Source organism: Sciurus vulgaris (assembly GCF_902686455.1).
Source record: "Sciurus vulgaris genome assembly, chromosome: 4".
Classification (NCBI taxonomy): Eukaryota; Metazoa; Chordata; class Mammalia; order Rodentia; family Sciuridae; genus Sciurus; species Sciurus vulgaris.
In genome coordinates this window covers 9,125,455-9,152,220 of record NC_136464.1, presented here as the reverse complement: position 1 = coordinate 9,152,220, position 26,766 = coordinate 9,125,455, and the positions used below count along the sequence as shown (strand labels likewise).

The window sequence follows — 26,766 nt, the reverse complement described above, 5'->3', positions numbered from 1 at the left end:
GGCCTCCAGACCCATGAGGAATGGCCGTGGACGCGGAGCTGGCCTCCCCCAGAGCTAAGCATGGCCAGCCTGTCCTTGTTCAGAGGCAGCAGGCTGCAGCTTGCTGTGCGGCCCTGCTCTCCTCACCCGCCCACTCCCACTCAGTGCTACAGCGCCCCCTGTGTGCTCTGGCCTCCACCTAGTCCAAGCCCTCTGTCCCCCTCCCGCTACTCCCGCCCTGCCTTCTTACAGCCCGGCTTCCTTCACAATCAGTTGCATTTAGGACTTGGTATCTCACTCTCTGCCCCTTCCTCCTGCAAGGGGCCTCCCCTGGGTGCCCTCAGCTGCCTTATCACACTGTAAGGTTATTACCTGTGTATAGTTCTCCTCCATTGCATCATCAGCTCTTCAAGGCCAGGAACCTCATTTGCTCATTTTGAGTCCCAGTACCTGGCCCAGGACCTGACCCAGGGTAGCAGTCTACAAATTCTTATTAGACAAATGACGCAGATGGACTCTTCATTTCCTCTTCCAGGACTGGCTTACACTAACACAAATGCTGAAGGATATCAGCATCGTCAAGTGTTGGGCCTGGACGTCAGTGTGCTGTGAACTCTTCTCAGGAGAGTCCCTGCATTGGACACACACCCGACATCCATTTCTACTATAGTAAGAGACATGTTGTTACGGTGGTACTAATCACAGGTTCATTGAACTACCCAGCACCTTTGGAGAGAGGTGGCTTTTTCTGTGATTTTTTCTTCAGAGGAAGAGTTTCAAGACACTGTAGAATGGAGTCTGTCAGAGGTGGATGTGAAGTTCCAACCAACACAGGGCCATAAACTTCCCTGTTCGGAAGTATGGTGGTAAGCAGCAGTCAAGGGATTGTCACCGTAATGTGAGACTTCTATAGAAATACCATCATCATCTTTAGTGCTCTTTTTAGTTTTTCCCCCCTAAATACCTGTGGAAATTGTAGCTGGGAACCGAAGCCCTAGAGGGTGGCAGGTCACCAGTCAGGAGGTCACAAGGCCCCGGGGCAGAGACCGTGGGAGCTGTTGGTGGACTTTTTGATCCATAAACCTGCTGCTGCTTTTCAAATGGAGGATATGATGAGAAGTCAAAGGCTGCTTTCTTTGTGTTCTTACAAAACTGTTGCCCTTTGGCAAGTTTCATCAATGTGTGTCTTGTACTCCAGGTTACTTAATCATTTCCTCATGGCGATCTTTTTTTTTTTTTGTTTGTCATACTTTTCATGGGTAAATGATTTTTAGAGTGATAACAGAAAGGATGTTGACAATAAAATTACAGTGTGAAAGCGTCTGCCTTTTGTAATCGACCTGAAATTGCACCAGTGGCTGAATTTTAATTGGTATTTGGTGCCTAGCTTCCTTTCATACACTATAACTCTTCTGAATTTCTAAAGTTTTGTGTCTGCTTGATCTACAACATCCAAGCTAAAATCCCTGATGATGCTTGTGGTTTTAATATCTGTAATCACATCAGTTTTTGTTAAATATGTTTCAAGATTATTTTGGTAGATGCAGCCAAATCTGGGTAGAATGTTTCTTCTATTACTATGTATCATTCCTTTTTATCCTTGTTAATGGTATTTGCTATAAATTAACACCACCATGTAAGCTTTTGCTTAGTATTTTCATGTTATACCTCTTTCCAGTCTTTCTGTGTTGTTTTGTTTTAGATGTGACTTTTATGGATAGGACATAGCTTATTTTAAAAAATACAAATGCATAGTCTGTTTCTTTTAATAAGTGAGTTTAGTCTATTTACATTTATTGTGATTTCTTATATATTTGAACTTATTTTAAACACCCAATTTTGTATTTTCTGCTTACCATCCTTTCCATCTGTATTCCTTTTCCATTCTTCCTTCACTCAGTTGGTGAAGCTTATTGACATCTACCCCTTTTATCCTTTGCTGATATGGAGGCTGTAAGTTGTACTTTTCTTTCTTAAATATCTAAAATTAATACTTAACTCTAAATTCTCCTATAAAAACATAGAGCTATCCAGTGTTTAGACTCTACCATCTTAATAAAATAGTTATTGGCAATATGCACAATAAAATTTATTTAAAGGAGAAAAAATACATGAGATTTCACAACTTTTACTCACCCTTTCTCATGGGAAACAGAAGTACAACATTTATGAGGATAAAAATTGTTACATAGTGTCCAAAATGAGGAAGGATGACACCTTTGTCACTGCACTACCAAGGAAAGAGCAATTCAGCAATGCTTCCTGTCTTCCCCTGAGACTGCAGGACTGGAGACCAGGTGCAGGGTGTCTGTTACGTGGGAACATGCCTAAGGCAGTGTGGTACCAACACAGACACTGCTACACAGGTTATAGATGCCATAGTGTGGGTGCTTATTGCTTTGAATGTTTTGTCTTTAATTCTTTAAAAAACTTGTTTTTTAGTTTGTTCTAATTAGTTGTCCATGACAGTAGAATGCATTCATACATTTCAATAGATCACACATAAATGGAATGTAATTTCTCATTTTTCTGATTATACATATTGTAGGATCACATCAGGCATGCAGTCATATATGTACATGAGGTAATAATGTCTGTTTCATGAAGATCAGCTTTCCTACTGCTTCAGGAAGCTGCCTTGTCCGTTTTGTTACCAGTTGGCACAAGATTCTGCATGGGGAGGAAGAGTCTGGGTCATAACACTCACTACTCCAGAAATATTTGGTGTTGAATTGGTAGGAAAATAGGTTTTATTCAAAGACAGAAACTTCATTGTTTCAAAATTTCCATCTCGGAAATGCTCTAGGCTGAGGAGAACCTTTTAAAGGGTAAAGGCAACTTTACACAACTTTTTTTTTTTTTAATTTATTTTTATTGTAAACAAATGGGGTACAACTTGAAGTAGAGGCATACCATTTGCGTAATCATACATTTACATAGGGTAATGGTGTTTGATTCATTCTGTTATTTTTTTCTCCCCCCCACCCCTCCCACACCTCTTTTCCCTCTATACAGTCCCTCCTTCCTCCATTCTTGCCCCCCTCCAACCCCCCATTATGTGTCATCATCCACTTATCAGCGAGATCATTCGTCCTTTAGTTTTCTGAGATTGGCTTATCTCTCTTAGCATGGTATTCTCCAATTTCATCCATTTGCCTGCAAATGCCATAATGTTATTATTCTTTATGGCTGAGTAATATTCCATTGTAAATATATATACCACAGTTTCTTTATCCATTCATCAATTGAAGGACATCTAGGTTGGTTCCACAATCTGGCTACGGTGAATTAAGCAGCAATGAACATTGATGTGGCTGCATCTCTGTAGTATGCTGATTTTAAGTCCTTTGGGAATAGGCCAAGGAATGGGATAGCTGGGTCAAATGGTGGGTCCATTCCAAGTTTTCTAAGGAATCTCCACACTGCTTTCCAGAGTGGCTGCACTAATTTGCAGCCCCACCAGCAATGTATGAGTGTACCTTTCTCCCCACATCCTCTCCAACACCTATTGTTGCTTGTATTTTTGATAATTGCCATTCTAATTGGGGTGAGATAGAATCTTAGTGTAGTTTGGATTTGCATTTCTCTTATTACTAGAGATGTTGAACATTTTTTTCATATGTTTGTTGATTGCTTGTAGATCTTCTGTGAAGCGTCTGTTCATATCCTTAGCCCATTGGTTGATTGGATTATTTGTATTCTTGGTGTAGAGTTTTTTGAGTTCTTTATAAATTCTGAAAATTAGTGCTCTATCTGAAGTATGAGTGGCAAAGATTTTCTCCCACTCTGTAGGCTCTCTCTTCACATTACTGATAGTTTCCTTTACACAACTTTTGAACAGATTTCACTGCAAAAACATTGGGGCCCAAAGGAATTTCACAGGTTTCTGCTCCTGGAGCCTTCCTTGCCAAGACAAAGGGAGCTGGGCTTCCCGGGGTTAGCATCCCCATCTGCCCAATTTTGGAGAAGGTGGGACAGTTCAGTCTGCTTCAATTTGAGTGGGAGCTGCCACAATTGGCCTTAGCTGATTGGCTCAGGGGTAAGCACGAGACCTAAACTGATCCAATCAAAATCCTTTCCCGATTAAAAAAAAATGCAAACAGAAAAAAAGAGGGCTTATGACAGACACGGTGACAAATGGCGTGAATGCTGTCAGCAGTCAGCGGCATTCCTCTGTCCACAGCGGAAGAGGAGGAAGAGGCCTCCAAAAGGCCCGGGGTTGAATGCCGCTGGGCTCTTCAGGAGAAGCCACAGGGGAAGATGTGTGATCATCGCTTTCCAAGGACTACTGGCGCCAGGCTGGTCGAGAAGGTGCGCGGAGTCCGTGCCCCCTTGTGAAGAAAGACAAAGAAAGAAACTGCAATGGGATTGGAGAAAAGTTCAAGAAGTCAGGGGCCGTGAGATGGTCAAACGGAGTTATTCTTTGAAGTCCATGAACATGGTCCTTTCAGAACTAGGAAAGGAAACAGGGAGCACGCTCCGTGGGGAGAGATCGTTCATGACACGCGCCAACCCCCAACCCGAGAGAGCGGCTGCTAACATGAAGTTCAAAATGCGGTTGGAAGAAGTTCTGGGTGCAGTTTGAACAGTTCTGGGTGACGAGCTGGATTTAATATGCTGCCCACCAGACCTCTTGGCTCTCCAGGTGCGCCTGTGCAGGCCCTGGTGCACAGCGGCTCCGTCAGCGGGGAGCTGTGGGCACCTGCACAGGCCTCAGTCCTGCAGGCCTGGAGGAGGACAGAGTCAGCTTCGTCCTGTCACTCTTGCCCTGGCTGTGCAGGAAAAAAGGTGTCCCTCCTTCCTCATTTCAGGCACTGAGTAACAACTTCTATCCTTATAAAATTTGTACTTTGTTTCCCATGAAAAAGGGTGAGCAAAATTTGTGGAACCTTGTATATCTTTTTCTTCTTTAAATAAATTTTATTGTGCATATTTGAGATTTATGACGTGAGATTATGGAATGCATACTAGGGTTACTATGGGGAAGCAGGTGAACATCCCTATCATCCTACAGTTACTGTTTCATGACAAGAGCAGCTGAAATTAATTCACGCAGCAGAACTCCCTAATTTAACACGACGCTCTTAGCTTTAGTCCTTAAGTTGTCATTGATCTCTAGACGCTCATCCTGTGTGTCTGCTGTGGTATTTCCTTTGACCTACGCCTCCTCCCTGCTGCTAGTGGTACCCACTGTTTGACACTCATCTCTGAGTAGTTGATCTCCTTTTCTTCTTTTCTATTCCACATATATGTGAAACAATGCAGTATTTTTCTTCCTGTGTCTGGTTATCAAAAAGACAGGAGGTAATAAATATTAGCTCCTAATATTGGGGAAGGGGAGCTCTGTCTCACTCTTGGGGATATAGGTTGGTGCAGCCATATGGTAAACAGAAGGTGGTTCCTAAAGAAATTAAAAATAAAACCATCAGAGAGTCTAGTGGCTGTAAAGTTCTCCGGCTGCGTGCTTGCTGGAATGTACGTCCTCTTCTCTCAGGTGTGGGGAAGTCATGTCTCCTCCTGCAGTTTACAGACAAGCGGTTCCAGCCTGTCCACGACCTCACAATAGGTGTGGAGTTTGGGGCCCGCATGGTCAACATTGATGGAAAACAAATCAAACTGCAAATCTGAGATACGGCTGGGCAAGAATCCTTCCGTTCTATCACCTGTTCCTACTCCAGGGGAGCAGCTGCAGCGCCGCTGGTGTGTGACATCACAAGGCGTGAAGCCTTCAACCGCCTGACCTCATGCTTAGAGGAGGCCCGCCCGCACTCTAGCTCCAACATGGCTATCACGCTGACTGGGAATAAAAGTGGCCTAGAGTCCCGCAGGGATGTGAAGAGAGAGGAGGAGAGGCCTTTGCTCGGGAGCATGGACTTATATTCATGGAAACTTCCGCCAAAAAAACCTGCAATGTTGAAGAGGCCTTCATTAACACAGCCAAAGAAATATATAGGAAGATCCAGCAGGGTTTGTTTGATGTCCACAATGAGGCAAATGGCATCAAGACTGGGCCCCAACAGTCAATTTCAACATCACTGGGACCTAGCGCTTCCCAGCAGAACTGTCGTGACGTAGGGTTGGACTCTGGCTGCTGCTGAACATCTGACCTGAACTCTGGTTTTTTTTTTTCCTTTTCTTCCTGGAACAGCTTCAGATCAATAGGCTTAAAGAAAGAGGTCTTACTTGCTTTGGCTGAGAGCAGCCTCTTTTCAAGGTGTGATATTTTGCTTTTCCACTTAAAGAACAGGGGAGAATTTGGGCCCTTACTGACCTTTCCTTCTTTAGGGACATGAACATTCCCTATAGATTGGGGCTCTTTTCATCCTTGTTGTAATGTGTAAAATGTTAGGATCAAAGTTGATCGTCATTGTAGTTCAAAAATAAAACCATTTTATAAGCACATATAATATGCTTCCCACCAGGAATTAGTAGCAAGGACCAAGTATATTCTGCTTGAATGCTTGAGATGACCAGGATCTAGCTGGCTTTAAGATATTAGATCTGCTGCACAGGAATTTCATTGTTTTTTAACTTCTTTGCTTTGGGGGGTTCACTTGCCACTTTGAACAAGTCCTTGCAGAAGGCAGTTCCTTCTACTTCTCAAAGGAAGCTGAGTGCTTCTCTACTATTCCATTGCTGGTTTGTCTCTTGCCAAACTTGAGAGAAGTGGATTTGGTCCTGGACCCGTGGCCACTTATCCTTACCTAAAGAAAACATTCATTCCCTATTCATTTTGTTTACGGAGCAGATCTAACGTTGCAGGGTCTTTCACTGAATGGATCTCTACTGTTTCATCACACTCACTTCTTAACTAGATGTATTTGGACTCTAATCAAGCTTATTTGCTTACTGAACATGGTATGTTTATTCCTATTTCTGTACCTTTGCACATGCCCTACTTTCTTCTAACACTATACTTTAAACAAGTCCAACATTTTTTCCTTTAGGAAGCCTTCAATGACTCTCCTAGGGACTTCTAAGCAATTGTTGACATAGTACCCCTCGGCCTTCCTATGTTGGATATTCATATGTATATTTATATGTATGTATGTTACCGTGTAAATATATTGTATAGTAGTTTTATGTGTAGAATTTGTAAGCTCTGTAGAGTAGGATCCATGTTTACTTTTATAAACCACTTCCCTTCTTCACATGTGCCTAGTGCTACTCATGATGTGATTGTAGAATTTGACTGACATACTTAAAAACTTAAGACTAATTTTAGACTTTAGAGGAAACAAAAGGACTTAGAGTCATCTCTCTGTAATTCCTACTCTCTTCCATCTACTTACCCTGGGTTATATATTCTTTTCCTTTCCTGACTTTCTCTGGCTCGTAGCCTCCATTCTGTGCAGCATTCAGTGAGACTGCTTGCTACCAAGCAATCGGATAACTGGTTGCTTCTCCAGCCCTTCTCCTTTCCAGATCATATAATACTATCCTAATCATATTTGCCTTTGCTTTTGCTCATCATATTACCTTCTGGTTCAGTTGCTTTTTTCTTTGATATCTCACTTTCTTCCACAGCACTGAGGTCTCATGAATTTTTATAATTTTTTGTTGTTAATGAATGGTTTTATTATTAAATATATGCATGTATCCAAAATAAATAGATAAATAAATAAAACCATCATACAATCCAGTATGGCTCTATACCCAAAGGAGAAGAAATCACCACCTGGCGAAGATATCTGCACTCCTTTGTTCTTGGAAGTCTTATTCACAATAGCCAAGATATTCGAGCCACATTGGTGTCCATTAATGGGAGAATGGATAAAGGAAACATGATAGGGATACACTGGAATATTATCCAACCTCTAAAAAAGAAGGTGATCCTAGCATTTCCACACTATGGGTGGTGAACATTGTGCTAAGTGAAATAAGTCAGATAGGGAATCTCGGGGATTTTTGGTTGTTTTTTTTTTTTTTTTGGGGTGCTGGGGATGGAACCCAGGGCCTTGTGCTTGCAAGGCAAGCACTCTACCAACTGAGCTATCTCCCCAGCCCGGAATCTCAGTTCTTGGTCTCAAAACAAGTAAGTTTTACCATCTGCCAGCTGTTCAAAGAGATACGTTCACTGGAAGACTGAGGGGTGGATTCGCTGGCTTCTCAGCAAGTCGCTTCTTGTCTGAAGATCATCAGATGTTACGTACATGTTCTCTGATGGACAGTTACGGCCTGCAAGCCCCGGCCAAATGCCCTAACAGAAAGCAGCAAAAGGCGCACCCTGAAGCTTTAAGTGTCATTTCACAAGCTCGTGCTGACAGATGACTGCAGTGTTCTGGACACGTCCTGGAGGCGGAGGAAAACAGTGGGAGCGTCACAGGGAGCTGTGAAAGAGCCCGGGAGGGACCCTGGCTCCAGGTGCATGCCAACAGGAAAGTCATCAGGGTGCAGGCAGGTGCCGCTGGCGCGGGCAGGCCTCGGCCAGGCGCCAGGGCCAGGGCAAGGCGCCCACGGCGCCCAGCAGTACCAGGTCTGAATGCTGAGAGAAGGCCGTCGGGCGGGGAGTGAGGTGGAGAGAGGGCGAGGAAGAGGCCCTGGAGGAAAGCCAGGCAAAGGGAAGAGGAGCACTTCTGCTTCTTTGGTCCCAGAAGACCAGAAAGGGGAGATGGGCCAGCAAGAGGAAGACCTCGGCCGCACAGAACAACGAGACTGTGTGCGGCCTGGGGATGACGCGGGCTTGAGCAATCTGCCTTGGCAGCACTAGCAGGAAGCTGCCCGGCTCCTCTGCAGCCCTGGCCGCAATTGTTGCCACCCAGAGAGCTAAGATACCCTGCCCCCGTGCTGGGGTTTCTGAGGTGTGCGGGATACCCATCCATAGGTAGGCTGATGATTTGCTGTCTCCATTCCGGAACACGGGAGCTTGCTGATGGTCTCTTGAACAGCCAGCTCAGAGGCGGAGTGACAGGCCCCTTTCCCAAGATGACCTTCCATCACCTCATGTCCCCCTTCCCATCATGTGTGTCCCTCATGAACTTGATGCAAAGGAGAAAAATCAGGGACCCACAATGGGCTTCCTCCTGGGAATGACCAGCAGCCCAGCCGTGTCCCGAGAGATTCAGAGGTTAGGTAAAGGAGTTTGTGTGTGTGTGGGGGGAGGCTTGCCCTCTCTGAAGCTCTGTAGAAAGGAAGGAAAGGAGGAGAGGGACTGGACTTGCATGGTGCTGAGCTCCTTGCCACTTGTAGGATCCTGTGACCTAAGGGACCCTTATTTCAGATGTGGCTGTTTCCAAGTAGAAAAATGAAGGTGTTTTGGAAACTTTCATGAAGGGGCTGGGCCCTTTCATGAGTTGAAGCTTGGGTGTTCCTACTCTCTGGCTTTAAGGCCAACCAATCCGCCTCTTTAATTTTTGATCCACCTCTTTAATTTTAGCCAAAATGAACTTTTCTGTGAGCAAGTTGATGCTTCAGCGGCCAGAGTGACACCCCACAAAGGAAAAGGTGTTTCAGTGTGCAAGATGGGGGATCCTGATGGATTCCTTCAGCGACCTAACTTCCCCCGTCCCCATGACTCCCACAGAGTTGAGCACACAAGTTTTCAGGAGCAGTTCTGTTATGCAAAGAAAATTGTGATGAAGAACATTTCTAGGGGTGGCTCATGACTCAGAAGTCCTTTGGGAACGAGTAGGTGCCTGTATATGAGGGGAAGCCACTCATACTATTATTCTAAACTTATTTAAAAGTTACATGTGTGCATTAGAAATTTGCTAGCATACTTGATACACGTAATAAATAGAATCCATGGTAAAAACTCATATTTATTTTCTTAAAACTTTTGTCAGTAGCCTGATCCAGGAAAAAATGTTGGCAGGTTGTTTTCAGACTGTTCTGGTCACTTTCAATCACAGAGTTTGGGTGATGGCCACTGGGGGCAGCCAAGGTTGGGCACCAAGTTCAGGGACTTGGACACTAAAGTCACTCACCACGGCAGGAGCCAGCTGACCCAGGAAGGAGGGGGTCAGAAGCAGGAAGACTTGCTTTGACACAGCCACAGTGATAAGGGCCTGGGAGAATCAGGATGGGACCTGCCTCCAGTGCCCCACAGGGAGACTCAGTTGGGGGGGGTCCACGTGGAGAGCCCAGGACCCTGGCATGAGGGAAGAGGACCCTGAGGAGTGATAGATGCTGGTCTTCTCCTTGAAATTGGGGAATGCAACTCTTGTGGCAGGATTTGATTTGCTTTAGAAAAATTAGCATGAAATTTCTCTCTGAATATTGTGGTGCAGTTTATCTCCTTTACATGTGATCAAGATATCAATGTATTATCTTTAAGAACATTTATTTGGAAGGGGTCTTAACAACAAATGTAAAGTGAAACTTTATCTTGACATCCTTTTAAGTAAAATGAAACATTCTACCCTTTTTCTAAAAAAAAACTATACTTTTTCTTCTATTATAATTAAAAATGGTCTGGAAACAAATTTTTGATCACTTGTGGCAACAATGTGTTGGTGAGACCATTTTAAATCTAAGCACAAAGGATGACTCATAAATCATGCCTCAGGGTTCACTCTGGCCGCTTTTCTTTTTTAAGAATTTTTTTATTTGTCCTAATTAGTTGTACATGACAGTAGAATGCATCTATACATTTTGATAGATCACACATCAATGGAGTTTAATCTCTCAGTTTTCTGATTGTACGTATTGCAGGATCACATGGGTCACGCAGTCATACATGTACATGAAGTCCTTATGTCTGTCTCACTCTACTATCCTTCCTACCCCTTCCCCTCCCTGCACTCCCCGCTACCTAATCTAGAGGAACTCTATTTTTCCCTATTCACGCCCCCCCCCCCCCCCCCCCCCCGCCCCACGCATACACTGGAATTTCTCAAGTGGTTTGTGATCACTTACAAGGTCTGGGGACAGATCTCCCCGAAATATCAAAGATCACCTCACAGCCTCCCCGGAGGCCCCTGAGCCCCCCGAGGCCCTGGACTGCTCTGTGAAGCCTTGTTTAAGCCCAGCCCACGCGACACTGGCTTCTGCAGAGCCACCGACAGACGGCCCCCACCAGACACACCATACACAACCTGCTAGTGATTTATATTTACCTTTTAGATAAAAATGTACACAACTAATAATACAAAAACAATCAATGATTTTCCATTTCTCAAAAAGTGGTACATAATGTGGATAAAGATTGGCACTACACGTGTCCAGGCACTGCCAGACGAAATCTCATAAATCTTTGACTATTATTGATCTAACTCTTGACTGTTCCCCAGAGTCATGCTTCTAGAGGTCTTTGATGTCACCTGTGTCTTTTAATTAAGCTAGATGTCTCCTGAAGTCCAGAGTACATGTCTCTAGCGTCGGTTCTGACTCAGAGGTCTTAAAGTGGCTGGGTGCTTTTCTCCAGTTGTATTCTGATGTGTCACGTGGATTGCAACTTCCTTCAGGCAGGAATTGTCTTCCTCCTAGTAGCTCTCTAGACCCCTGGTGCATCCCGCTGAATGTCACTGTGTTCAATAAACACGGGCATCTCCAGACCTCCCAATGCAGACACACCACCATTTCTTGTTCTACCTTCTGTCTTTATCAAACTCATCTCTCATGACTTCCCTCCTCAAAAGCCTGCCAGAGTGCCCCATCTCTATGAATTAAATACAGACTCCTCCATGGGCTACTTAAGATCCCTGGTTGCAGCCCACGGTACAGAACCCCTTATCCATGGAGATCTGCTTCAAGATCCCCAGAGGATGCCTGAAATGACAGTACCAAACCCAATAGATACTAGGATATTCCCTATTCATAAATACTATAAAGTTTAATTTACAAATTAGGCATAGTAAGAACTTAACAATAATAAAATTGAGAATTATAATGGAATATTATAATAAAAGTTAGGTGACTATGACCTCTCTCTGAATACCTTACTGTACTCTGTACTTAGCCTTCTTGTGGTGATGTGAGATGATACAATGGCTCCTGACGAGATGGAGGGTGGTGACCTTAGGCCACTCCACATGGGTACTTGGACATAAGCTTCAAGGCACTGAGATGATCTGACAGCTGAGATGATGACGGTGTGACTGGTGGGCAGGCAGCATGGTGTGGATGTACTGGACAATCAGATGATTGTGTCACAAGCAGGACAGAGCAGATAGTGTACAATTTAAAACTTGTGTTGCTTAAAACTTAAGAATTCTTTGGTTCTAGAATTTGCCACTTAATATTTTTTGGACTCCAGTTGACCATGAGTAACTGAAACTCTGGAAAGCAAATTCATGGGTAGGACGGGACCACAGTATTCCTAAGTGAATCTGAGGCTGCACTGATCTGAGTTCCTTCTAGGTCTGCAGGTGGGCACGCTCAGAGTCTGTACGCCTCAGTGCCTCGCTGTGCATTGAAATCGTCTGGAAACTGTGCACATTTTACCACAATCAGAGCTGAGAGTAGCTCGGTGATGGCATACTTACGTAGCACAGAGGCCCTGTGTTTGGTCCCCAGCACTGAAAAAAAAAAAAAAAAATCATGTAATTTTAAACACAGTCTCCAGGCCCTATGTTAAGCTCAAGGAAGCAGAATCTGTGGGGAATGAGGCCTAGACATTTACATTTTAAACCAGAACCCCTGATGATTCCTTTAACCACCCAGCACAGCTCAGTTGCCTCTGAGTTTGGAATTTTTCCTAAGCAACCTGAGAAGAAACGAAGGTTCTCTGGATCAACTAGATAGCTTCCAGAAGGACTTGGGAAGACAGCGTCTTTTCTCCCCTATTCTGGTAATAGTCCTCCTAACCTTTGGGCCACAAGACAAGAGGAGAGAAGGTAGTTCTGGGTCTAACCAGGAAGCCAGTGTAGAAAAATCTGGCTTGGCCACTGTCTTATCTCTTCTTATCTACTAGCTTTCTTTACAGCTGCTACTAGAAGGGCAGAGCCTAATCAAGGAGTCGCAAAGTGACAAAGGATTAGGAACCTGGCAGGAGGAAGCGGTTGGAATGGGAGACCTTTAGCCAGGGTGCTGGGGATGCACCAGCCTCCAGGGCTCAGTTTCCTCCTCATGGGGTAGACGCTAACTTCCTGGACTGGGAAGAAATACCAACAGCCGGCCTTTTCTGATGCGTCTTTTGTTGATTTTAATGGATAGAGTTTTTTCCATTTCCTAGATCTTTGAAATTTGAAGTTGTCTTACAACTGAGACTCTCTTTCAGCGGGTGTCTGCTCCATTCTGTCTCCGTGGTTACGATCCGTCAGGCCTCACGTACATTCCAGGTGCACCACAGTCGGGAAGGTGTGGAGACAAGCCTTCCCGCCCTGCTGAGTGTGGACGCGTTGTCTGCCTCTTGCTCTCTGAGGAGAGAGGAGACAAAGCTCTACAGGATGATTCTTGAGAGAAAAATTATGTCCGGAGAAAAGCCATCCGTGTGGAGACTTGGGGCTCAAGCATGGAGGAAGGCGGGGTGGTGGGGAGGAGAGAGCAGAGATGGTTCCCAGGTACCTTTAATACCACCGGGGAGGAGAGGTGGCATTCTGGGGCTTACTGCTCTAGAAGATTCGGAGTCAAATCGGTAGGAAAATAGGTTTTATTCAATGTCAGTTTTGAAGGAAGAGAGAAGAAACTAATGGTTTTGAAGGTTCTATCTCCAACATTCCTGAAGTTGAGCAGAACTTTTAAAGGCGAGGAGGCAGGAGAGAAGCAGCAGGGGGAGTGAGAGGGAGGGCAGGGCACGGACACCAGCAGATCCAGCGGCCTGCCTTGACGGCCCTGAGAGGGCAGCCTCTGCTCCTGTCTTCTCCGGGCCTCTGAGAAGAAGAGATGGGCTCAATCTTGTCAACACATCTCGTTTCCTTCTTTGCTTTTGCTGCTAGGAAGCTTAAAGCCACAATTCCAGTCGAACTTTGGTAGCTAAGTCCCTCTGCTACCAACCAGGCCAGCCCTTGGTGTTGCCAGCTCAGCCTTGGGTTCTTTTGCTCAATTCAAGATGGAAATCACGAAGACATAAGTGATTCCACAGGGCTTTATTGGGTCTTATGCTGGGGGGCAAAGGCGAGAGCACATGGGTAGGGCTGCAGACTGGCTCCTGGAGGAAGCTGGGAGGAAAGCCCTACAGCTGACAGGTGGCCGCGCAGGTGTCCTGGCAGCTGTGGAGCAGGGCTCAGGGCTTCTGCACACACGTCTTTTGCTCTGGGCCTCAGGTCTGTGTTTGGTAGGTGATCCGCTCATGTGTGCTGAGCACTTGCACTCTGTTTGCGAAGGGTAGTAGAGGTGCTCACCGTGGCCAGCCTAGGGAGGTCATCTGGCATCAGAGCCCAGCGTTCCGCCCATGAGGAGGCTGCAGGAAAGTCCTTTGCAGGCACAGAAGGAAGCGGGTCATGGAAATAGACCCTACTTATCATTAGAGATACAAAACACAGTTGGGAAATTGGACTTTTATTCTGTCTCACTCTAGCGAGGGCCTTACAATGTCTTCTTTTCTGTTTTTGTTTTGCCCTGGCTTCACCTGTCCTGTCTACCACCATTTTCCTATTCACATCATCTTCCTAACCGTTTCTTTGTTGCTGCTTTGCATATGGTTTTGAAAATTGCCTCAAACTGCTTTGGAGCAAGGCAGAGGGCAAACAAGGAGCCAAGGAGCAGACTACCACATTCCCTCGGGAGGCTCAGCGGGAAGAGCATCCTGGGGGGCAGCACAGGCTCCGAATCAGACGGCCACAGCAGGTGTCCTGAGCCTTCCCGCAGGCCCTGCTTATTAACCACCCTCTTGGGAACTCACTTCCCCTCTTGGATCCACATCTCTTCATCTGCAAAATGGCAATAGCCGTGTTCACACATGTCCCCATAGATACCTACACCCGAGCCCACACCTAGGTGTGTACCACACACACACACACACACGCACAGAGGCCACACACACATGCGTCACACACACAGCCCCAGGCTCGCCAGGCAGGTGCTCCAGTGCGGAAGAAGGAAGTACAGGTGAGTGACGGTCCCCACTCAGGAGCGAGCTGGAGTGTCCGCAGGCACGGGGGAGGCTGTCCTCCCGTTTACCCCCTTCACTGGCTGCGCACAAGAGCCCCATTATGGCCATGCTGCCTTATCTTGGTGACACTAGTGACACTTGTTTTCTTCGGTTTGGCCCAGCAATGTGCTCTTGTCATTGCCCTGTACACATTTGAAACTCCTCCTTTGTTCCAGTTTCCTTGGAGTGACAGTATTTGTTGTGGCTCTTGACTCTGCCTGCCAAGCCACGACAGGGCTCACCTTCCTTGCTCATTTGTCGATGGGCAAGGCAGCGGGTCTGAGTCGCGCCTCAGGCTCCGGGTGAACCAGCTCTTGGAGCAGGGAGACCAGAGTGGCTTCTGGGTCCCAGGCCATGCCCACCTGGGTCTCCCTGTGGTACATGCTGGGCTCGGCCACAACACGGGCAGCAGCTCGTTGCCCTCTCTTTTAAAAGGCTTTCCCTTGGGTGCTGGGTCCTCTGGACCGCTCCTCACGGCCCACTCTGCTAGGAGCCCAAAGCAGCGCTCTGTCCTCAGAGTCAGCCTGGGAGGCCGGCAGGACCGTCTCTCCAAGGCTGGAGAGTCTGCGGCCTGGCTGACACCTTGCCTGAGACTTGCAAGGCCCACGGGGTCCTGCTCGGGACTGGGCTCCTTCACGTCTTCCCTCCAACCCCGGGCACAGTGAAGTGGGGCGGCAGTCCCAGCCACGGCCCCAGCGCCCCTCCGGCTCGCTCTCACTCCCCCAAGCTGTGTCCCAGGCTGGAAGGCCACGTCCCTTCTTGAAGGTGAGCAGAGGAGGGGGGCAGAGCATCCCAACATTCCAGACCCCAGAAGGCAGCCCAGCTGGCAGTCAGAGGGCCACAGGGAACAGAGCCAGACGTGAGCAGAGGATGGCCTTGCAGGGGGTGCCATGGTCCCTGCCCAGTCTTTGACCTGTGTAAGGGAAGAGGCTCTGGCATTCACGACCCTGGGAAGAGAAGCAGGAACCCTGGCTGCCCTGGGACACCTGGACGTGCGGCCTCTGGCTGGAGACTGTGCGGCAGAGCTCAGTCTTCACGCAGGCACACGGGGGTGGCCTGCACCTGGGGAGCCTGCCCAGGACTGGGCTGTGGAGAGACGTAACCCTTACTGGGCACCCCGTGTGCCCTTGGAGCTGGGCTGCTCCCAAAGTCTCCAGCACTCGCCCCCAGGCACGTTCACAGGGGGAAGAGGGGCTGGTTTGTGGCAAAGCCAGGAAAGGAGACCCCTTCTCCGCAAGGCCTGCCTGTCTTTGACTCTGAGCTTATGCCCGAACTGCCTCTTTTTGTTTAGATGTCCTTCAGTTTATAAAACGGTGGTGAAGAAATCTCTTCACTTAAAAAACAAAAACAAAAAAGGGCGCTTAGTTTTGATCTCAAAAATGAAATTGATTGAATTTTTCAGGTTGGTGAGATCTAGTTCGGAAACAGCAAGTCCACCTTGTGACTGAAGCAGGGCCCTCCTGTGCCCACTGCCCTTCCCTCTGTCTGCTTTGGCCCTCAGCCCCCCAGCTGGGCCCTAGCCTCGATGACTTCAGGACCGTGGCCTGCTGTGCCAGGGCCACCTGGAGCCAGGCCCTCTGCCCTCGGCTGCTCTGAGCCCACGGCGTGGCTGGTGAAGGACGCGCCTCCCTTCATCTCTCTCCTTGTTTACCAGCCACCTGATGCCAGTCTCACCGCTGTCTCTGCTACCCCTGCCCTTTGGTGTCCTCTCCCAGGCCCACAGTCCCGAGCCACCTGGCTGCCTTCTCCACCCTCATCTGGGATGCCTGAGTGTGGCTGCAGGAGACGCCACGGCAAGGGGCACGGCCTCTCTTCTCTATGGCCAGTCCCAGCTGTCACCCTGATACTGGCCAGAGCCTCAGTGTACCTTTGCTCTGGGCCCTGTCCATCCCCTCCAAGGCTAAATTCCCTGAATGTGCAGGTTAAGTGTTTTTGGGTGGAGATGGCTGGCAGACTGTAAGGGGACTGAGGAGAGATTTGGGGTCCGCAGTGCATCAAATATGCTGAAGCTGCAGGAGTAGATGGAGTCCATCAGGAGGAGCAGGAGGAGAGGGATGGGACAGAGCCAGGGGCACTGTCCCCAGTGCCCACCTTCCTCCTGGGTTCCTTATCACATGTGGCATCCTCAGAGGTGGCAATGGCTCTGTCCAGAGCTGGGGACCATTCATGGCTCCTTCGCCCTCCTGACGTCTACCTGGCAGCTGGCTCGTGTTTCTGATGATGGTTTCTGCCATCTTTGCAATCCCCTCCTTTTCTTTGACCACTAGCTCAGCTTCATTCCTGGAGTGCTGGGGGCAAGTCACACTGGCCGGTGTGTCCTCAGACACTGAGCAAGCTGGCACACAGACAGCGTTCTTTGCAAGTTTGCTCAGCAGAGATGCTCTCCATTGTTGAGCATGGGAGGCTTGCTGGGACACAGATGGCCCTCAGGGTCTGCAGTTCTGACAAGTCCTCAGGTGCTGCTGGCGGTCCTGGGCCCACACGTTAGAAACTAGGGCTTCGGTGCACGGAATGAGTGGCTGGATGCACCCAGGCTGGTACTGATCCATTCAGAGGTAAGTGGTTTTCCCTTGTTCAGGGGCCCCCTGCAGCAATGAGAGCACCCTAAGATCATCTGTCTATTCCACTGGTCTTCTGCTCAATTCCAATCAGTTCTAACCCTGTAGTGGTTCTTACCTTTGCCTCTGTGAACCACACTCCACCATCCCTACCACCTGAGACTCATGCAGCCAGGGTGTGTGTGTGTGTGTGTGTGTGGTGCTGGGGATTGGACCCAGGGCCTTGTACACATCAGGGAAGCACTGCACCACTGAGTTATATCCCCAGCCCTTAAAAAATTTTAAATTTTGAAACAGGCTGTCACTAACTAGCCTAGACTGGCTTTGAGCTTGGGATATTTCCACTTCAGCTTCCCAAGCAGCTGGGATCACAGGCCGGTGCCACCATGCCTGGCTGTGCTGCCATTTTTAGATGCAAGGACTGATCTGACTTGGGGTACACTTGATTACATTCTCACTTGGCTAGTTGCTTCTGTCTTTCCAGATTGCCATGCATACTGGTTGCATCTTTGGCTTCCTGTTTGTCCATCCCTCAAAATCCCTTCCCAGTCAGGAGTGAAGATGTTGAGGGGTTAAGTCCTGCAGCTGGGCGTACCCACTGGGTGGACACTGAGCCATCGTCCACCCCCTCTGGAATCTTAAGACTTCAGTGACAGGAACTGAGCCCATCCTCTTAATTTAGCAAAAAGAGCAACAAATGCCACCTCTCTGACCCAGCTTGCACTGGACGCAAATACTTACTAAATGAACTGAATTGACTGTGCTCAGGCTCTTGGGTGCTCTGGTTTGTAAGTGGCTTAATTAGGTGTCCTGTCAGAGACCACATGTCTGAGATTTAGGGGGTCAGTTGTGACAACAGGCATTTAGAGGTGTCCAGAACAGTTCTTTATACAGAAACTTCCTAAGGAAGGACCATGACAGGCTCCTTTATCTCAACAAGAGTTTCTTTTGGATTCCATTCAGTTTCCTTGTTCTCATTCTTTGCTCCCAAGGAAACTATTGGTATATAATTTGGTCTGTTAAGCGGACTAGTTCTGGAGCCAAAGTATACTCCTGTTGTGAGTGAGTGAATTGGCTTCCTGGTTTACCAATTACTCCCTGGTGTGTATAATCAGTGTGACTGGATTTCCTAGAATCTGATCACCCCAGTGAGTTGAATCTGGAAGGCGGATGCTTGGCCATGCTTTCCATTCCATGCGAGGTCCTGGCCTGAGGCAGCTGCCCCGGTGTCCCTAGCCTCTACCTTCACGCTCAGGCTTACCTGCCCAGTCATAAAAGCCCCCGGAAGGCAGCACACTGGCTTAGCCAATGGCAAAGACTATAAAATAGCCTCAGGAAGATGGCGCTTCCTGTTGGTGAGGGAGCGTGGTTCTTGGGGCGTGAGGGTGGGAGAGGGTGCCGGTAGCAGAGGGGCTGGAGGGCCACAGCTGTGACCTTTCATTTCTCCGTTTGGCTGCGAGCTCACCCTGGACCATAAGCCGCCTAAGTAATCCTAGTTGTGTTACTCTAGATCTAGTGTTGCCATTGAAAACAGTCCCTTCACTCTTCTGGGGACAGGCGCTCGGCATCTTTTGTAGGGCCTGTGTCAAGCAAATCTGCCCCCCTTCTGCTGGCCCAGAGTGTTTTCCTTCTCAGCCCATCTGCTGGACATTTCTGAATAGAGAAACATCCTTTGGTGGCAGGGACTCAAATCCAAGGTCCACCATGTCAATGGAAACAGTCTTCTGAGGAGAAGGAAGAGGATTAAGTGTCTGGAGTGTATAATACCAGGTTTTGGAGTCAGACTTCCTTTTAAACTCTGTTTCTACTTTCTAGCTGTGTGATACAAGTTAGTAACTTAACCTCTCTGAGCCTCAGCTCCTTAGGCAGCTATGGAGTTAATGCAGTTCTGACTACTGTACCCAAAGTAGCCCTTCCACCACAGATCCTCTCTGCTCTATTGCCTTATTTCCTTCATGATCCTTATCACAACCTGAAGTGCATCTCCTAGCTTAGTTACACCTTGTCGGTTGTCTGTGTTGCCCTCGTCTATGAATTCCAAGAGGCCAGAGATCATTTCCATCTTCACCTGGAGCTCCGTGCTATTTGCTGTATGGATGGAGGAATGATCAGTGCGATCCCGAGCCCGTGGCTGGCACTGCGGGGCTTCTCTGCACGGGAAGCCTGGGCTCCTTCCGCATCTGCTCATGCTCAGCCAGTCTCGTGCGCAGGTGTTTCTTGAGCACTCGCTAGGTGCCAGGCCCAGTTAGTTACAATGCACCAATGAACCAAGCAGACAAGTTTCCTGCCTGGTAGAAGCTTGCACTTTAGTGGATGTGAACAGACAAAAGAATCGAGAAGCAAAATATAAGGAGCTGGGTGGTGAGCGGGGTGAAGAGAGGGGCCAGGAGGAGCTGTGGGGCATCAGGAAAGTGTAAGGTGAGAGCTTTCTATCACAGTGACGTAACGCACAGCATGTTCACTGTGACTTAAATTTCACCAAGTACAATGGAACCACTTTAAGTTAGGAGACCATGAGGTCAGAATGTAGCCGTTTTTAAGTTTCCCAACAGGTATCCAGTCACCACTATAGCTCTCTTCCTGTGCCCCCCACAACTGTGAATTAGCTCATTGCACAGGCTGTGACCCTAACTCCTCCTAGCAGGGACAGCACTGCATTAGGGATAAAAGAAGGCAGTTGCCCACCCCGGTGGGCTTGCTCGTGGGATTCGCTTTGGGGGCTCCCCCTTCTGCAGGATAGTTTTGCCTTGCAGACTCACTTCTGAGCATGTGTTTGATTTTTGGGGGGCACTTCAGCATTTCTAACAACTTTGGTGCCCAACGTGGGGCTCCATACATTGTCTAGGGGATTCTGGGGCCTCCCTTCTTAGAGGAGATGCATCCTGGTGCCATGGTGCAGAGGCCTTGGAGTTGGGGAAGACACCGTGATCCCAAAATAGAAAGTGGACCAGCAACGTGGAGATCTAGCATCATGGTGCCCAGGTCCATGCACGGACCAGTGGAAGAAAATCTATTCTTGAGCTCACGAGAGAAGTGCTTCCTTGGTGGTCAGGACATCCCAGAGGTTGTGTGAGTGTCTTGGACATAAAGTGAGTATGAACTCACTCTGCAACAGAGCCCTGAGTGGGGGCACAGTGCACAGAGCCTTCAATAAAAAGGGGAGACTTAAGACTCAGGAATACAAGATCAGATCCAGGGAAATGGTATGGAAAGTAAAATCCCTACTCCAGAGTAAGAGGATGCGGACAGGGGAAAAGATTCCGCGATTCCCCCAGATAACCCTCTGCACTACCAGCTAAGATATTGGAAAGATAATCCCAGCATAGAAGGGAAAGAGATGAAAGATGATAAAATACTCTTGTTTAATTTGGACTTTGGAAACTATCCTAAAACTTTCAGTATTTTGGTCAAAGTTAGCAGATAGCTCCCGTTCCCCCTGACCACCTGTTAACCGACTTAACTGAAATCCCTCTGTCTGTCCTAACAGCCCTGCAAGCCTTCACACAGACAGCTCATGCAAGCAACCCTATAAGATACCCCAGAGTCAGATTTTCCCTTGTCAGACTCTGACTGGCAGATAAAGCTCCTTACCTGTGGTCTCTCTGCCTGGTGCTCCTTCTACGTGTTTCACTTTCCTTTCACTCTTTGTTGGAGAAAGGGGACCTAAAGTTCTCTTCCTCTTAAAACTACTAAAAATAAGAATAAAAAGGGTAAAACTCAGAAGGAAGAATCAAATGAACAGGATCTCTTACCTTGTCTTCCCCCACCATCGTTCCCGGGGTTCAAATCCTGATCCAACAGAGGAACAGAATTCATCTCCTTCCCCCGGGAAGGTTTCCCCAGAGGGTGAAGGGGAATCAGGGCTGGCTGCAATGGCTTCTGCCCCTCCCCCAGCTTTGGGCCCTTCCCTACCTGGACTAAGAAAGATTCGGAGCAGTGCAAACAGGGAGAAAACAATGGGGTTCCCTTTCCTCCCCCTCCCCGCTTTATGCAAGGTTCCTCTGGGAGGGGGTGAGATTGGGTTTGTAAATGCCCCTTTTTCCAGCTCAGAGGTAAGGAACTTAAACTGGGGGTCAAGGCTTTGACCAATAAGATCAATTTCTCAGTCCTCAACTTTACACGTGGGCTGAACTTAAGTCTATCTTAAGTATCTCATTCTCTGGGGAAGAAAGAGGACTCAACAGAAATCAGCAATGGCAACTTGGGAACTTGAGCAGCGGCTGGTCCTGAGGGTCTGCTGGCTGATGTAAAACTTCCAAATCAAGAACCCGTCTGGGATAATAATAATGAGATACACAGGGCCACTGAGACCTCAGAGATTTGATTATAAGGGAATAACGGAGGCCTGCCTGGAGAGGCAGTCCCTAGGTTCCAAAACAGACAAGGCTTTTAATATACAACGAGGAAGAGATGAAGGGCCAGCAGAATTTTTTAGATAGATTGAAGGAACAAATGAGAAAATATTCTGGATATGATGTTGGTGATCCCTTAGGGCAAGCAATGTTAAAGCTACATTTTGTGACTAATGGCTGGCCTGACATTGCTAAAAAATTACAGAAACTAGAAAATTGGAAGGTGGAAATCTAGAGGAATTACTGAGAGAAGCTTAGAAGGTCTATGTAAAGAGGAATGAAGAGAAGCAGAAACTAAAGGTTAAAGTTATAGAAGAAGTCATCCAATAAAAACCAGTCCCAAAATCAGGGACAAAGGGTATCCATCAAGATAACCAAGGAGACAACAGGCCAAAGCACCACAGAAGGAAAAAGGAGAAAATAAGTGCTATACAGGTGGAAAGGGAGACACCCCTCAGGCCCTTTGCTGAAGATTAGGGAGGTTGGGGACTCTTCCCTTGATAAATTTGGAGAAATAATGTTCCTGATTGACTCTGGGACAGCTCGTTCCTCTTTGGTATATCATCCCTCCCATCTATAGATGTCCCACAGATAGCTGCTGGTGTCGGGAGTAAAGGGGAAGGTTTTCTTTTCCCATTTCTGAAAAGACTCAGGGCAGATACAAAGATAGACAGACCCAAGGGAGTTCCTTTTATGCCTGAGGCAGAGACCGATCTCTTAGGTCGAGATTTAATGGCTAAACTTGGAATAGGATTAATAAGTGGTGGGGAAATTCAAATTTCCTTTAAACTTCTAACTGCTAACGAAGAAAAGATTCTTCCTGAGGTCTGGACAAAAGAGGGGGATGGAGGAGGATCTAAGGTCACCCCAATACACATTGAACTAAAAATTAAAAGAGAAGCAGGAGAAAATGCCTCATCCCTCTTGAAGGGAGACTGGGATTACAATTCGTGGTATAGGGGGTACTCAAAGAGGGCCTCCTTGAACCCTGTAGGTCCCCCATAACACTTCGATATTACCAGTAAGAAAGCCAGGTGGATCTTATAGATTAGTCCAAGACTCCAGGGCAGTAAATCAGATTATTCAAGACAGACATCTGTAGTCCCGCTCCTACTAGCAGATACCTCACAATCGCCAGTGGCTGAGTGTTGTCAATTTAAAAGATGCTTTCTGGGCACGTCCTTTGTCTGAGGACTGCAGAGAGTTGTTTGCCTTTGAATGGGAAAATCCTCAGACTGGGAGAAAACAGCAGTATCAATGGACAGTCCTTCCCCAGGGTTTACAAGGCCCCCCCAACTTATTTGGACAAATTCTTGAAGAAATACTAAAAATATTTGAGGGCCCACCACAAATTAAAATCCTCCAGTATGTAGACTGTTTGTTAATCTCCGGAGATGAGAAGAAAAATGTAACTGAAGCAAATGTTGACTTATTTAACTTCTTGGGACAACAAGAATAAAGAGTTTCAAGAACTATGTTACAATTTGTAGGACAAGAGTCAAACATCTGGGATGTTTAATTAGCAAAGGGAAAAGGAGATTAAACCCAGAACGGATCTCAGGGATAACTGACATGCCGACACTAGGATATGGTAGATTAGGGATGGGCTCCTATGCTCTTCAAACTAAGGGGTTGTATCTTAAACTTCTAGATAAAGACCCTTGTTTCTGGTTCCCAGGGGATGGCCTGAGTGCATCCAATCAGTGGCACTACTGCCCTTTTGGTGGAGGAAAGTCTAAGATGGACTTTTGGGGGAGCCTAGCAGGGGGCACACCCCATCGGGTCAGGACTACTTCCATCAAAATGTGAAATTTCAGAATTCTAAAATATGAGGCCATTCTCTGGAAAGGAGTGACTTAGCACTCACAACTGACAGCTGTCTGAACCCTCAGACTCTGCTGAACACCGCTGCGTAGAGCTGATAGAACACCAGACCCAGGTCAGGCCCGGCCTTCGAGAAATTCCCTTCTCAACGGGCCTTAGAATCTTGGAAGATGGTCTTGTTGAGTTATTCAAGGAAAGAGACATGATGGATATTCTGTAGTAGATGGAATAGAATAAAAAATAATAGAGACAGGAAGGCAACCCATCGGGTGGCCAGACCTGTGAACAATTTGCTCTGAATTGGGCTCTAAAATTTCTAAAAAGAAAGGAGGAGACTGTCTACACAGATTCTAAATATGCCTATGGAGTTGTCCACACTTCTGGAAACATTTGGACTGGATGTAACTTAATTAATAGTGAGGAAAAGGATTTAGTACATAAAGAATTAATTATTCAAATCTTGGGAAGTCTTTTATTACCAGAAGAGATAGTTGTGGTGCATGTGCCAGGAAATCAAAGGGGCCACAGCACGGTCTCCCAGGGAAAGAGCCTGGCAGATGAAGCAGCTAAGAGGCTGCCCTCCAATCAGGGGTCCCTGTTTTCCATTTAACCCCTATTTTATCCCCTCCCTCAATTATCCCCATATTCAGTCCAATAAGTTGGGAGCCCCCAAAACTCCAGAGGGAAAATGGCTTCTACCTGACAACAGATAGATGCTCACAAAATCTATTATGAGGGTAATGATGACCCACCTTTATAAGGGGCCACAGCGGCCTACAAGCCACGTGCCGGGTGCAGTGGAACACGCCTGTAATCCCAGTGACTCTGGAGGCTGAGGAAGGAGGATTGTGAATTCAAAGTCAGCCTCAGCAAAATCAAGGTGCTAAGCAACTCAGTGAGACCTTATTCTAAGTAAAATACAAAAATAGGGCTGGGGTGTGGCTCAGTGGCTGAGTGCCCCTGAATTCAATCCCCCCACCAAAAAGAAAAGAACATATGGACACATGAGGGGAATGTGTAGCATGGCCAAACAAGCCAGCTGAGCTGTGTCACCTGTAGAAGGGCCAATAAACAGGCTTTGAGAAAATAGCCCCAGGAGGGAGGAGCCCTGGATTAAGACCCTTCCAAACATCCAGAGTGACTCTACTGAAATGCCCAAAATAGGACCTTTAAAATACTTGTTGGTAACAGTGGATCATTTCACTAATTGGGTAGAAGCCACCCCCCCGCCCAGAGCCACTGCCAACAACCTGACCAAGGTCTTATTAAAATCTATAATTACTCAAGTTGGTCTGATAGAAAATACAGACTCACACGATAGGTGCCACTTCACGGGAACCATTATTAAAAACTCATGAGATTCCTAAACATAAAATGGGAATAGCATCCCCCTGGCACCCAGCTTCCCCAGGGAAGAGGGAGGGACTGAACCAAACTCTAAAAGACGAACCACTAGGCTAATATCAGAAACAATACTTCGCTGGACTAAGGGCCTCTCGTTGCTCTCCTCCGAGCAGCTCCCCAGGAAGATGGAGGGCTATCCCCACGTGGACTGTTATATGGGTCACCATATTTAGGAAAAACAGCAGGTTCCCCCACTTTTGAAACAAAGGATCCATTTCTTAAGAATCATACATTAGAACTCTCTTCTACTTCACCATCCCCCAGGTTCAGGCCCTCCTGGCCCAGACACCACCTCTGTAATGCCCTGCAAACTCACATAGGCCAGGTGACCGTGTCCTGATACAGGAAGGAAAACCAGCTTGACCCTGCTTGGCAAGGGCTCTTCCATGTCCTGCCCACACTGTGATAGCTGGTTGGTGGCAGAAGAAGGTTGGACTCACTACCCATGTGTAAAGGGGACATTAGCTTCTGACAGGGAGGAGCAATGGACCTCAGTCCCATCCAGATTCCACCCATTAACTTTAAGAAGACTCTAATAATGTTCATAGCAATGTGGAAAATCACATCCTGTAAGGTGATCATTAATGTAGTGTTAAATGTGATGCCTGTCAGGTACTCCCCTGCGGAGATTTATATAATCAGGGGCAATTATCTGAGGCAAACAAATACCTCTGTCTAGCACATTCTAGGGAAATTAATCCTTGGGAATCTAAATGATGTTACCAAGGTGACCATAGAAGTAAAAGATTTACTACAAACTCTTAAAATAGAAATTGGGTACAGTAAGATAAAAGCCTGAATGGAAGGGATTGCACATTGAATAAAAGCAACTGTTTCCCTTGCCCAATGGGGAGGCCGGAAGCTCAAATGGTCCCATTCTCGCTTGGATGGACCTCAGACCTTATGTGCATGGGAAGCATGATATCCCTCCTTCAGGAAAACCCAGCTTGGGGAGATAAGTCTTGCAAGACCTTATCATTGTCGTTCCCAGCAATTAGGGGTCCAGAGCAAAAGCCCCAAAGACCATCTGACCTCCTTCCCTTGGAACCAAGTACACCTCATGCTTTTCTAGGTGTGGGGAACAATTGGCTTCCTCGGGAAATATATCTGGATGCAGTGAAGCTGGTCCTTTGTGGAGATATCTAATCAAACAGCACTAACTATTGCCCGGGCTGGTATTGTGGAGGGCCATTACCTGAGACCTTCCTGGCCAATTGGAGTGGAACCCGCACTCTGATTCCATTGGCGATCCCTTACACACTGGCATTTCTCAGATCAAATCAAACTCAGTCCCCTAAGAGGAAAAGGAATCTCTCTTTCCCAGGTGGGTCATTTGATCCCCATATTTATACAGATTCAAATGGAGTCCCTCAAGGGGTCCCTAATGAGTTCAAAGCCAGAAATTTGATAGTTGCAGATTTTGAATCCATTCTCTTTAAGTAGTCTACTTTTAAATAAAAAAGAGATTAGATTAATTACATTTATTATAATCAACAAAGGATTATTAATGATACCAGAGATACTCCCAAGGGAATTGCAAAACAAATAGATGCTCCTAGTGTAATGACGTGGAGAATAGAATGGTTCTTTGTATGGTATCAACAGAAAATTCAGGAATTGCACCTTCACTAGCCCAATGGAACAGTGGTTGGGTAAGTGGAGAGAACTAATAACACTA

General features: G+C 47.0%; 1 pseudogene across 1 annotated transcript; it reads left to right on the top strand.

Annotated features, from left to right (window-relative positions):
• The first annotated feature begins 5,414 nt into the window (after positions 1–5,414).
• LOC306660587 (ras-related protein Rab-2B-like) lies at positions 5,415–6,612 on the top strand (annotated as a pseudogene). The gene has a single exon. The product of its transcript is annotated as a ras-related protein Rab-2B-like (transcript).
• Positions 6,613–26,766: the final 20,154 nt, after the last annotated feature.